The following is a 14964-nucleotide window of genomic DNA, read 5'->3' on the forward strand; positions in this document are numbered from 1 at the left end:
AGTTTATGTTGACTCAGAAATGTCTTCATCTAGACAATGTGGGGAAGATATAAAAAAGGCTAACAAGATGCTCGGATATATTGTGAGAAGTGTTGAATTTAAATCAAGGGAAGTAATGTTAAAACTCTACAATGCATTAGTAAGACCTCACCTAGAATATTGTGTTCAGTTCTGGTCACCTCGTTACAAAAAGGATATTGCTGCTCTAGAAAGAGTGCAAAGAAGAGCAACCAGAATTATCCCGGGTTTAAAAGGCATGTCGTATGCAGACAGGCTAAAAGAATTAAATCTATTCAGTCTTGAACAAAGAAGACTACAAGACGATCTGATTCAAACATTCAAAATCCTAAAAGGTATAGACAATGTCAACCCGGGGGACTTCTTTGACCTGAAAAAAGAAACAAGGAACAGGGGTCACAAATGGAGATTAGATAAAGGGGCATTCAGAACAGAAAATAGGAGGCACTTTTTTACACAGAGAATTGTGAGGGTCTTGAACCAACTCCCCAGTAATGTTGTTGAAGCTGACACCCTGGGATCCTTCAAGAAGCTGCTTGATGAGATTCTGGGATCAATAAGCTACTAACAACCAAACGAGCAAGATGGGCTGCATGGCCTCCTCTCGTTTGTAAACTTTCTTATGTTCTTATGTTCTTATGTTATACGTCTACAAGTGGAGATATTTTCAGAACTCATGTCTGACTAAGGGTCATGACCCAGCCTCTTGCCCTATGCCAATTAACTTGCAGTTTTTGCAAGAACTGCTTGATGCTAGTAGGTCACTGTGGCAAAGTGGTAAGTGGTACATGCTGGAGCAGTGCAGTAATCCAACAAAAAACGACAGACAAACAAAGTACGGGTGAAAAAGGTTTCTGTTTATTTTAAACCAGGGTTCTGATGACCAAACAGAATCAAACAATGATAGCTGGCAATACCCAATGTGTATTGCACAGTAAATGAAGATGGGTTGCAGTCCGGTTTACAATGAACAAACACAAACATGGTCACCTCTCCCAGTGAGTGCTGTAGTGCTGGTAGTGAATTTACAATGTTATTAAGTGAACAGTTAGTCCGTTGTTGTCCAGGTTTTGTGCTGGCGTGGGCGACAGCTCCAGATGGTGTTTAGCCGCCTAGTCTAAATACACAAGACAAACAAGACCATATAGACAGGCTGACTAAAACAAACAAAACACTCATGTTCTTTTAACACAGAATACCTGTCCTTTATGTTCATTTGCATAACCACAACAAAGGAACAGATCACGTCGCTTCGTCCCCTCCGTCACCCATGACCCCTTGGTAAACGATTGCAGCCGCTCCTCCAATCCGCAGCTGCCACATCATTTCCCTTCCAGGTCGATTAATTAGTGCACTGAAGCTCCGCCCCCTTTCTAGATGACTGACTTCCTTTTAACCCTAGGAATGAAGTGTCAGGCCAGACCAGGGTACTCTGTTCCCATTACCTAGCGCCCTCACAGGTCGGAGGGAGATTTACCACCAAAGATCATTCTATTTCTGTCACAGTCACCTTCTACATTGAAGGTGTATTTGGCGGCCATTTCTGCCACCACTCCCCTGTTGATTCTGTATTTCTGGGTGCGCATTTCTTGGCAAGCTGTTTTCTCAACGGTGCTCGGTGATTACGCCCTACAAGGAGGGTCGTTCTCCCCGAGTGGCTGGAGCCTTGATACTGTACTGGAGGCTCTCACGAAGGCCCCGTTTGAGCCCATACACTCCATAGAGTTGAAGTGTCTGTTTATGAAGACAGCCTTCCTCTTGGCTATCACCTCCGCAAAGCTTTGCACAGCTCCTGTGTAACACCTGCAAGGTCACGAAAGCATACAAGCGCACAACAAACCTGCCTTTAATTCCAAAATATCACAAGATGTAGCAAGTGTTGATTGTAAAAGTACTAATGTAGCCTGACTACGCCAGTTCAGTGCAATAAGGCACCAAACAAATTAAAGAAGGTCCTTTAGGTTCTTTTTATTCAGATGACAGATCTAACAAATGTAGGAACAAGGTCACCAAGAAAATCTGATACATTTTAACAAGCGTTTGTTTATTGTAAACTTCCAATAGCAACACATGGTTTAAAACGGTACTAGTATAATAAGACAATTCCATTCACCTCTTAACAGGTAGCAAGATTTCAAGCAGTTAAACAAGGTTCACATGAATTAGATCATGTATTAAAGTGCAAATGCAACAACGCTGCTACCCAGCAATAAAGTGGAGATACACATTCAAAGACATGATTAAACTGTCACAATAAAAACAATACCACAAAGTACAAACACCCACACCACACACACACACACACACACACACACACAATGTCCATGCAGGGGAGGGAACACACAGAGAGAGATCGAGGGAGAAACCAGCATCGCAATATAGCCTATTCTGTGCACGTCTCAAACACCAATCACCTACCAAATAGGCTAAAAACACTCAGGCCGTTCGGAGTCATTATTCCACACCGGCATACTATCAACATTCCAGTGCCTTCACAGGTTTAACAGCATTAACACTTCAATACAGTTATGGTTATGACAGGTCTTGCCCTTAGGCCATGCATGCAAAAAGCTAAAAATGTCCACCACTAAATCCTAGATCCTTCTTCAATGTCAGTATCTCCCATATATTTATAATGGACATTTGTGTTGCCTGCGTGCTGTACCTTACACTTTTCTCTATTAAATGTAATTTGCCATGTGTCTGCCCAATTTTGAATGCTGTCTAGATCATTTTGAATGAACTTTGCTGCTGCAATACTGTTTTCCACTCCCCCTATTTTGTGTTGTCTGTAAATTTAACAAGTTTGCTTACTATACCAGAATCTAAATCATTAATGTAGATTAGGAATAGCAGAGGACCTAATACTGATCCCTGTGGTACACCACTGGTTACCTCGCTCCATTTTGAGGTTTCTTCTCTAATCAGTACTTCCTGTTTTCTACATGTTAACCACTCTCTAATCCATGTGCATGCATTTCCTTGAATCCCTACTGCGTTCAGTTTGAGAATTAATCTTTTATGCGGGACTTTGTCAAAAGCTTTCTGGAAATCTAAATAGACCATGTCGTATGCTTTGCAGTTATCCATTTTCAATGTTGCATCCTCAAAAAAGTCAAGCAGGTTATTTATTATTATTATTATTATTTATTTCTTAGCAGACGCCCTTATCCAGGGCGACTTACAATCGTAAGCAAAAACATTTCAAGCGTTACAATACAAGTAATACAATAAGAGCAAGAAATACAATAACTTTTGTTCAAGCAAAGTACAAGTTTGACAAACCACAATTCAATAATACAGCAGGTAATAGTGATAGTTACATCAGGATATGATTAAATAGTGATAGTTACATCAGGATGTGATTAAATACAAAGTACTACAGGTTAAAAACTTGGCAGATTACAGTATTCTGAAGTACAGGATTAAATGCAATAAAATAGGGGCTGATAAGAGCAAAATAAAGCACATTTACATGAAGGGTGATATTGTCCCAGGATACAAACAGAGGAGTTCTACAGGTGCTCTTTGAAGAGGTGAGTCTTAAGGAGGCGCCGGAATGTGGTCAGGGACTGGGCAGTCCTGACATCTGTAGGAAGGTCATTCCACCACTGCGGAGCAAGGGTGGAGAAGGAGCAGGCTTTGGAGGCAGGGGAGCGTAGCGGTGGTAGAGCTAGTCTTCTAGTGCAGGCAGAGCGGAGAGGTCGAGTGGGGGTGTAGGGAGAGATGAGGGTCTGGAGGTAGCTGGGTGCAGACTGGTCAAGGCATCTGTAGGCTAGTACAAGAGTCTTGAACTGGATGCGAGCGGTGATCGGGAGCCAGTGGAGCGAGCGGAGTAGTGGAGTAGCGTGGGCGAAGCGAGGCAGAGAGAACACCAGGCGGGCAGCAGAGTTCTGGATGAGCTGGAGCGGACGGGTGGCGGACGCAGGGAGGCCAGCCAGGAGGGAGTTGCAGTAGTCTAGGCGGGAGAGTACCAGGGCCTGGACCAGGAGCTGGGTAGCATAGTTGGTGAGGAAGGGTATTTAGACACAATCTCCCTTTCATAAAACCATGCTGACTGTCTCCCAGGATATTGTTACCATAGAGGTAATTTTCCATTTTGGATCTTATTATAGTTTCCATAAGTTTACATCAGCCTGGACTTTATTTGGAGTCATGATGTCAGATTTATTTACCTTACCACCCTTAAATTATCACACTGGAACCATAAAGGAAACTTTTTTTAAACCAACACACTAACCGTGGCCCAGAAATACTGACACATAAGTACTCTCCATTCCGCTCATTGATTGGGAACAGTTGGTTAGTGCTGCAAATGATATCTGTTATCTTACAGCGCATTGCAGGATGCAATGTAATTTTCTTTGTATGAATTGAATACATATTGTGACCAAGCTGGCCGTACCTTTGGGTTCGTGCCCCTTTAAAAACGTGACCCAGAGGTATAAATGTAGGGACCTTAGAATAGGCACCCCCCATAACGTATTTTTGCTTGGGTTATTATAGTGAGTAGTCCTGTGGAGGAAAGTAACCTGAATCTCTTATATAATAATATAAGGTAGTTATGACGTCCTCCAGCCACAAGGGAGCAACAGCAGGTACACTGGAGGTTGGGTTAGTACGTTAGACCTGATAGTGCAGTGTAGCTGAGTGAATAAGAGTGAGACTGCCTATAAAACAAATATCATTGTTATCTGTTTCAGGTAAGAGATTTATCCAAAAGGTCCCAATATCAGTAATATGTAGTTTAGTTAGCAATTTCGTTTTGTTAGGTAATGTAATTTCATATGGGAAACGGAATTAATAAATATAAATAGTAACAGGGCCTAGTGGGATGTAAACATGGTATATGGTATCTCTATGGGATCGGATGGGGTTTTTGTAATTAATTAGTTTATATCAGAGGCATCCTAGCAATAAATGTAATCAGATCTATTGATATAACAACATAAAAGTGAGTTTATTTAGTTTCTGATGTTAGTTGTCACGTTTGAAAATAAGAAGTAAAGAAAATTGTGATTGAATTGCATAGCGTTTTCAACCTGTTTATGTGGTGGTTGGGTTAGTACATTAGACCTGATAGTGCAGTGTAGCTGAGTGAATAAGAGTGAGACTGCCTGTAAAACAAATATTATTGTTATCTGTTTCAGAAATTAAAGCTGGATAATTGAACAGCAGTGGTACCGTGCTTTGTGTCTTATTTTTAAGCATTGGGAAGAAACTCACAGCAGAGTGCCATTCAAGTAAACATCCAAATCAACTATATATGTAACATAAACTTGCCCGGCCCATCAAGTATGTTACATAAACTTTGATCTTTAGCGCTTCTGTGCACTTTTATTCAAACACACAAAACAATCAAACAAAAACTCTCATTGAGCACTCACTACACACATGCAGGTCCCTGTCTAACGTGTAGGACAGCTAAGTAGTTTACCTGACATATAACATCAAAACAAAACACTGATAGAATTTTTTTATAAAACACCTTTCCATTGGGCGCTTCACTCAACAGCAGCAGCCTAGAGCAGTCTGCTTCCCTTTTATACCCTGCACCTGGCTCGAATTCAATAATTGCCAAGTGCAGGTGATAATTAATAATTAAACAAAATAATAAAACAATTCAATTAAACCAAAGCAATTACCTTGGCAAACATTTTTATATTTCAGGCCCCCCCTGTCCTGCTACATCTGTTACAATGTATGTATAATAAAACAGAACTATACAGTGTAACGGAGCAAATAGGTGTAAGAGAACACGCGTTCACGATAACTTTCTTTTTAAGAGCAATTTCAAAAATGCTGGCACGGTTCAGTTAAAAGGTTTTTAAAAATCGCTGCATTAAATTGATAATCAAGTTCCGGCAGAACAGAGCCAACGACAGCCTTAAATTCTGACCCTTCATACTTAAGGTTACTTCATATTCATTATCTCTTTACCTAGAGATGTCTTTGTTTGGTTAATATACTCCAGGAGATATCCATTCCCATACATACAGTCCAAGGGGTCTTGAAGGCAAAAGCTAGGCTACAATAACAGTCCATCGTTCCCCCTTTAACCAAACACAATTTATCAACCCTTCACTAGCACCTACCTGGTCTACAGGCAAATAAACAGGGACCTGCTCATTCATGCATATAAACACTTGAGTCTCAGCATACCATTGTCCACTTCTCCAAACACGGTTGCACAAGTATGTGTTGCTCGCTTTAACTCAAGTACATATCCATGGATTTTGTACTGTTTTATGACATCATATTGTGCTGCTTCACCATAATCCACAACTGGCACAAAGATTTGCTGAATCAGGTGTATCTCATGTAGCATAGATGAAATAGCAAAAACTATTTAATTTCTCTTTAACCAGAGCTGACCTTTGAGGCAATGATTTTCTTACGTTTGCTAAATCTGAACTTAGAGGAGACGGTTTAGCAGTTATAAAAACAGTAAAAGAATGCCACAAAACTACAAACTGTATGATTGACGTGGGGCTGTCATAAGTGTTGGGTTTAACCATTTCTGTACCAAATGCTTGCGTTGCATTTCACAAACACTACTGTACTTACAGTTGCAGCCTCCTATGTTTCCCGCATTCCTGCGATATATTTTTCAACATAATCACAACAGTATTGGTTCCAGGGTCATAAAATCAGCTGGGAAATAAGGCCCAACAGATTGCAGCCTGTATTTTCACTTGCCATCAGATCATCCCATGAAGCCTTTTTGGTGAGCACTGCACATCAAAAGGATGTATCCAAATAAAAGCTCCCTCCTAAAACAATGGCAAAGCAGACACGTTTAAACAGCTACGTTTTACAAGGGTGATTTACTTAGATACAAACAGTGGCTCTGACGGTTGCAACGGCCATGCAATACTCCACCATCTGAACCTACCCCAGACACAGCTCATTTAGTTTCAAAAGCCTGGCCTTTCATCCTAGTTTGACTCCAGCACGGCTTCTGACCCGTCTTCCTGGATTCAGATGCAAAGCGATTGGCAGCATCATGTCCGCAACAACCTTTGACCCCATCCTCAACGATCACCCTGATCTGAACTGCTTCCTGTTGCATTAAGGTTCTTGTAATAGGGCCAGGAGCCCTGTACATGAAAAGGGGGCAGGGAAAAGCCCTACCATAAATATATTTGTTTAGTTTAGTTTTGTTATTTAAAAAAAAACAAATGTTTTTGTTTATTTTTAGAACGGGGTACCCCTCCGCCCCTGTGCAGTTTATTATTTTGTATTATAATGTGTTTATTGTATTTGTGTATTGTGTTTGTTTTATTATTTGTATTTTGTGTTCTGGCAGAGTGATTCATTTGTTGCTAATCGGGAGATGGTCACCTGCATATAAGCCTGCAGCTCTCTGCACTCGGGGTGGGTGTTCGGCAGAGTGAGCGAGCAAGTGGATTATAAACAAAACTAAAATATAAATTGGAACAGTGACAGAAACTGCCCAGCCGGACCTATTGTTGCAATGTTCCCAGATTATGAGGATCACACTTCATGATTAATGAGATGTCTCTAGATGGATTTTTGACAGCGCTGCCGTCGACACATTCAGTCTAAACAGGGGGAGTGAGGAGGGCTGATACTTATATTTCATAAAAAAATTCCAGCTGCTGACACTAAAAAAAGAATTGACACTAAAAAAAAGAATAGTAGCAGTTTATTTCCAGGGCCAGAAATGCATAATGAATTCCAGCTGGATACCACAGGAATAGCACCTGAAGGTCTTATGCTCTGCAGTCATTTATTTTCAATTCAGCCCTGTTAATTCATGTGGAGTTAATTACCCGCTTTCATTCCACGTTCCTTTCTAACAAATGATGTTGATTATGTTTATAAGTCAAGCCTTCCTGCATGAATTAACACTTCTCATTATGCAACCATTATTAAAGTGTTACCAAAATATCCAGCTTTAGCATGTTTAGCATGTTCCCTTGTGAACACAGGTCTCTCTGAATAAGCACATCTGCTCTCTTTTAGAACTTCACATTTATTTATTTCAGTACAAGATGTCTGCAAAAGCAAATTCCTGATTAAATGGTGAAATTAGATCAATAATAATAATTAAAGTTTATAAAATAAAAAGTATGGTGTGACAGGATGGCTCGGTGTGGTGAGGTTGATGACGTCACGGACCAGGAAGTAACTGAATCACGACAGTTGATGGGCGGGTGAAGCTGAGTGCAATAGCACTCAGCGTGTTTAATAAACAAACAAAAGATTCAAACAAAAACAACAAAACAGAAACCAAAGGGCACAAGGTCCAAACGAATGAACAAACAAACAAGTAAGTGTTGTGCTGGATACTCCAGCATGTTTTAGCAATTGTTTTTAAATGTCCTTCTTTCTCTCCACTCCTCGTACTCTCCGGCCAAGGGGTTAACTAGTTGTTAATTATCTTATTACCCCTCGGCCAGAGTCTGCACGCGTTTGGTAAGGATGCATGACTGTCAGCTACTTAAATAATCAGTAGCTGATCAGTCATGCATCCTCACGGGGGTTTTAAATATAATAAAAGATGCAGCGCTTTTATCCGTGTCGCAGGGACACTCCGCCACATATGGTAATCAAATAATTAAACAAAAAATGTGTGTTAAACAAGCTGAAACCTGTTCCTCGCTCAATCTGAAGTTTGTGTCTTTGATTAAGATATTTGCTCAACAAGCCAAATACCTGTAAATATCTGTAACCCTTGACAATCCGGCAAGATAAAACCTGAAAGCGTCCTGGTGATTTAAAGGTTCAGTCTGCAGCCTGCAGGCTTTCTGGGCTGAATCAGTTTTAACACTTTCTCAAACAGTGGACCACAAAACAGATTCAAGTTCACACCACTTCACATAAATTAGTAACCAGAGAGAGACAGCAGAGTTTACTCACCCTAGCCTCAGGATAACTCATTAAAACAGTAGCAGAAATGCTGGAGAGCTGATAAAGTTTTACAGAAGCTATTGGTTCTGTGCAGGGTAATAACAAGCCGGAATGGGGAGCGGGGGTCGGGAGACAGTGAGGGAGAGTGGAGAACAGAGGATATCCGGCACACTGGTCTCTATTCACAAAGCTTTCAGAACTGTTAAAGGATCGCTTTTTGAACAGTGCTTATTAACCATTCTCTTAGCCTGAACGGTGCTTTGATAATATAAATAAAGAAATAACAAACTGGTCTTTCTGAGGAAATACATCCTGGAGTAAGCAGGGTTCCATGCAGGGTGTGGTCCTAAATTTGAAGGTTTCCAGAACACCACTAAAATATGAATGTTCTTTAAGAAGAAGTATTATACAAATTCACATTTTATTTGTATACTGAACTTCTAGTCACACATTTAATAGGCAGTGCATTTATCTAATTTATTTTCACAGTGTCGTTCTCCATCTTGTCAGAATGCTTTACTTTACGTTTCTGTGTGTCAGTGACAGAACAAGGATGTCTGAGCTGCCTATAGAAAATGGCAGACATGAAAGGCACAATGTTTTTAATATGACTTGAGGGGTTGACTAGCACTCCAATACGCTCAGAACAGGTGGACTGGACGCCATCTCTTCTGAAGCCTTCTGGCAGTCCTGATGAAAATCTCACAACCTGATTGGCTCGCCTCAGTGATTTGAAAAGCAACCGAGAATACCTTAAACCGATTGAGGACACCTTACTCCAAATTAGTAAACTCTTATCATGACAAACCACCCAAAACAGTTTTGAAAAAAGCACACAATTTTGCAGTGGCTACTACTATAGACAAGTAAAAAATATTGCACCCATTTGACTTTATATTTCAGACACTTCACTGCCAGGGAAAGGTGATCTGCTGCAACTATAGCTGAGTACAGACAAAAGTGGAGAGCTTATCAGATAGTTATGTGTAAGAGAGCATAAAGTAAGTAAGAAAGAGCCAATGATAGCTGCATCTCTAGATAAACCAAACACCCTTAGCTACCACTGTGCCACCTGAGCACTACCCTCTGAAAAAGTTTATTTTATTAATAATGCAAGAAGAAGGGTAACAGATTATTTTTCTCATAAACAGGTTTAAATGAGATCTTTCAGCATATCTGACACTGTTTTTATTCTCCCCCCCATCACCTCCTTTGTGATGTTCTGGGTGGATCTCTCTTTCAGGTATATGATCATGACTTTGTGAAAACAGGAGGCTGTCTCGAGCCTCCTATTTTTGAAGCGGCTGTGTTGTTTTGGGCTTTATTACAGTTTGCTTAACATTTGCGTTAGCTTGAACACATTTTAATTCAAATGTTGTTTTTGCTCCAAACAGTAAATGTGTTCATGTCAATAACAATCCACCCTTTTGAGTTGATGTCCGACAGTCATGGCATTAAGATGTATTAGATTTATGATCCTCTTTCTGAAGATAAAGAGTGTGTTCCTTGTTCTGATTTCATTGACTTGTGCAATAGATTCTCTGGTAGATTTCTCAGAGAAGTGCATTGCCCCCCTGGGTTCTGTCCGATATGTTTATAGAGAAGCTGAGAAAGTCCCAAATGGATATGCCCTTATAAAAGCATACCACAGTAAAAAACAAAAAACACACAAAACAACTATTGTAAATGCATAATAAAACCATGGGGAAAACTGCACAGAGAGAAACCTTTTTGAGGGTGGTGTGAAGTTATTTTTGTTACCTATGCAGATACAGTATATACTCTATCAGACATCAGCTGTTACTTGAACCACAAGAGAATGATTATTCAGACTGGGAGGAATGATTATATTGACTGGGAGGAACTGCAATGGTCTTGAGTTCTGGATGTGTTTAACCACAGTAACAAACTAAGTTATTGTACTGCACTTTACAGTGCAGTAAACTGAAATGCAAACACTGGATCTGTGGTGCTCAAGATAGCATAACTGGAAAAGGCAGCAGTTAGTTTAAAGAAAAGCTCTGAGCAACCTGAATAAGCGTGTCGAATGGGCTTCTGTGTACAGAACAAGCCTGAGGAAAACACTCCCTCCACAAGAGAAGAAAACTGGCAAGGCACCAGATCTTCATTTCCTTGTCTTCTTTCAATGCAAGCTACACTGATGAAGGCACTGGCCAAAACGTTTGTCCACTGTGCTTGACTTCTTAAGTTTATTCTAAGTGTACCTTCTTTGAACAAACTGTTTGGTTTGAAGGCTAGCAGTTTTTTAAAACAAAAATTAAAAAGGTCATCCACTTCCAAAGTATTTATTTAGAAAACTATAGGAAGGCTGGAGACTACTAAACTTATATTTCATGATTGAACTCAAATGCTTCCCTGCCATCACTGTAGGACAACAATCCTTAATTCATTGACAGGCAAGGGCTTAATTCCAGCTTAGATCATACAAAACAGATCACATTTTACCATGGTTAGGCAAGATTGGCAACATCTGTTTGGGAGAGGACCAGGAGGGGCTGAGTGATTGGGGCATCAGATCTTTAGTTGAATATTATTGAGGTTCATCCATCAAGCTTTGACAGGAAGCACCAGCCTGTACCCTGCTAAGACATCATGCTACAATGTAAAGAAATTAAAATAAAAAAATTACATGAATACAAAGTGCACGTGTTGGAAAATTAGGAAAATATTTCTGTTGGATCTATGAGTCATTCATTAATGTGTTGATTTCAATACAAGAAAACCAAGTCTTTCCCTGCAATCTCATGTTTTTCATTCCAGCGCTCTGTGTGGCGCATTGTTTTTTTCTGTACCTGTGCTGAAAGGTTACACACTGTGCTCTTTATGCCACACAGCAGCTCTGTACCAGTTTCAAAAGATTGCCCAACTTTAATGGCAGACAAACTTAGCCATAACATGACACTGCAGACATGCAGAGCTGGTGCCAAGGAACAATGTGCTCCAGGTGAACTTTGCCTACTTGTTCTCGTCTGTGCACCTGGGAAGAAGACGGGGATGTGGGCTGCGATGCTCGTCTCTTGGCTTCAGGTTCGACCAACTCCCTCCCTGCAAGAAGTCCTGCAAAGAATCAAAGCCTTGCAAATCCATGTATGGCAATGTAAGTTTACTGCTCTGCAGACATGCTGATCAATGTAAGGCAATGCAAGTTTACTGCTCTGCAGACATGCTGATCCATGTATGGCAATGCAAGTTTATTGCAAACATGTTGTGCTGTTGTCACATGCTTTAACGCACCAAAGTGGTATAGAGCTGACCAGGTGATACTAAACCAAACACTTAACTATGTGTGCTAATGTTAACCCACCCGTTTTCCACACTTTCTACAGGTTCTTTTGAGATTCTGTGACACCGACCACCCTCCCAGATGATCATCCAAGGACCAGAACACAGGAAAGGAAGCTTCAATGTTTATTCCTTTTCTATGCACTGCACCCTCAAGTGGTAGTTTTGTTTACAGCTAACGTCTTGCTAATATGTGAACAAAGCCAGCATTCACTTTATTGATCACCATGTGGATTACCCGCTACTGGAACACAGATGGTTATGTTAAAGATGTGAACAGACTTTCAATGTACACATTTTAGAACTAAACGTTTGTTGAGATAGTTCAAGCGCTGTAGCAGTGTTTACCTATTTCATGGATGTTTACCTTTTGCTCTTACTCTGGAAAAAGTAATACTAATAATAAAAAGTAGGCCAAACCATTTTTTGAGAACCGCATTTGGGAGAAAAACTAACAGTTTGGAAACACATTTGTAAAAGCATTGGATTCTATTGTGATGTTTCCGAACTGTTGAACGTTTCTCATTACATGCAGGTTTACTGGCTTGACAAAAAGGCGATTGACGAAAAGAATGCTGTCTCGATAGCAAAATCGTGTCAAGCTGAAATAGCTTTGGGAGAGCGTTAGCCTGTAAAGGTCCCTGCTTCTATACCGGGTTTTTGCAAACAGCACGACTAGGTTTTTTTTCTTAATTATTTTTTTGAATTAAAAAAACAGCACATTCTTTCTTCAGTGTAATTGGAGGAAATAAAAACGTATTATAGTGCCATTTTCTAATGCGATTAAGAAATGCAAAAAGCATCATCCCTGCGTGGACTTGAAACACCAACATTTCGGTTAACAGTCGAACGTGCTAAGCGATTATGGTGTTTTATTAGATAACACCCTGGGAGCTCAAAAGAACAGTGTGTATGCATATAGCTAAAATGGAAACCAAATATTTACGATTCAAATGGGAATCGTATTCAGATTTTAAGCACACCTTTGATAGACGTCACAGTGCAAAGGAGGAAGGCAGGCAATGCAAATGAGGCAACTGGCTCGTACTTTAACTTGAACCCAATTAAGCTTTTAACCGCCTGCAGTCTGGAATGAGTTTGAAATGTTATTGTAACACCTCAATGGGCTACAGCAATTGCATTATATGAAAGTGCTCCTGTTTATTTGTCACCGGCACAGCTACCGGTGCCACTCAGAGTTGGAGGGAGACGGTCGGCCACTTGCCCATAAAACAATACTTTCAGGGATCGTTTCTATAGTGATTTGCTAGTGAAATGCGTTTTGAAAGTGTTTGGGCTCGCTACCCACGAGGAAGAGTGAGAGTGTTCGTATTTGAGCGTGAAGGAGACAGCGAGTGTTGTTTTTGGCTAACTGCTCGCTGTTATTGATGACCGCTCCAGTGTTCCTTAGGGGGCTGGAGGAAGCGGACACGTTCTGAGTGGGTATCTTACCAAAAGGTAAGAAAGACGAACTATAGTTGCAAAGCACTGCTGCTTTTTCGATGGTTGATTAAAACTACCAATCTGACGGAAAACACGGATCACATTAATTGTGATCGGTTTGATACAAATAGGCTTACATGACAGGCATTGTGTAGAGACAATGTCATATACACAGAAATGAACCCGGACAGTGTTTATTAAGGGCTGACTCATTTAAATGTTCAAGAGATCTAGGTGTACTGGACAAATATACTGGATTTTTTTCCATGTCGTAATTGTGCCGCCTGTGATAATGCGTCTGAAACTAAGAATTTTACAAGCCATACAACGAAAAAAGAGTACAGTATCTCATAAGTGATGACCTGTGCTTCAACTGATGTCATTTATTTGATTTCCTGACCGTGCCATTTGCAAAATGTTGGTAAAACTACTAGACTCTTACGATTGCGCATTAATGAGCGAGCATAAAAGTTCAATTAGGAGAAAAGATATCCATTCACCACTAGCTAGACATTTTGTAGATGCCAAACATTCCGTTTCAGATCTTAAAGACCGTGGCATACAAAAAATATTTCAAGCTCGAGGAGGTGATAATCTCGATCAAAAACTATTACAATGTGAATCCAAATAGATCTTCTATCTCCATACGGTAGAACCCGAGGGATTAAATAAAGCGCTAGGATTTTCTGTGATATAATGCGCAAGCATACTTGTCTTTCATAAGAGCTGAAAAGAAATGATAGCGATTTGAGATAATGTCTGTTACTGGCGGATTGTTTAGAAATGTACTCAATTATGTTCCAACTTTTTTGTCTACGAAACATATCTGTAACATTTATGTAATGCCTGTGTGTTTTTTTTTCATGAAGTTAATTTGCTAGCAGACTGTTCTGACTGGTTTCTAAACGTGAAGCGATCGCTCTATTTGCCGTATATTTCCTTTCTGTAAGAGGAGTGTCCTTGTGATCCCATATAGAATGCGACGAAACAGGTCGCCCTCCTTAATAGATACAGAAAAATAAGTTCACGCACACACCAGGTGATTTACTGCAGCGTCAGACATTGGAGGTTCAGCAGTGTACTGCAGTGTTGTGCAAAGTTGTCAGGGTAAGTCAGGATGGCCGAGCGGTCTAAGGCGCTGCGTTCAGGTCGCAGTCTCTCTGGAGGCGTGGGTTCGAATCCCACTTCTGACAAATCTGTTTGTTCATTTATTTCTTAAAATGTCCACCGAATGCTTGGTAATTTGATTTGTTTTTCTTGTTAGTGTTCAAATCACAAGGTCGTTAAATGAGAGAATGTCACCGCAAGCCTTCACCTCACCAC

General features: G+C 40.4%; 2 non-coding genes across 2 annotated transcripts; both read left to right on the top strand.

Moving 5' to 3' along the window:
• Positions 1–13427: 13427 nt before the first annotated feature.
• Positions 13428–13642, top strand: LOC117434573 (small nucleolar RNA U3). The gene has a single exon (XR_004549072.3). It is a non-coding gene; the product is annotated as a small nucleolar RNA U3 (small nucleolar RNA).
• Positions 13643–14752: 1110 nt separating this feature from the next.
• Positions 14753–14834, top strand: trnal-cag (transfer RNA leucine (anticodon CAG)). Its single transcript has one exon. It is a non-coding gene; the product is annotated as a tRNA-Leu (tRNA).
• The last annotated feature ends 130 nt before the right edge of the window (positions 14835–14964 follow it).

The sequence above is a fragment of the Acipenser ruthenus genome, chromosome 29 (assembly GCF_902713425.1).
Source record: "Acipenser ruthenus chromosome 29, fAciRut3.2 maternal haplotype, whole genome shotgun sequence".
Classification (NCBI taxonomy): Eukaryota; Metazoa; Chordata; class Actinopteri; order Acipenseriformes; family Acipenseridae; genus Acipenser; species Acipenser ruthenus.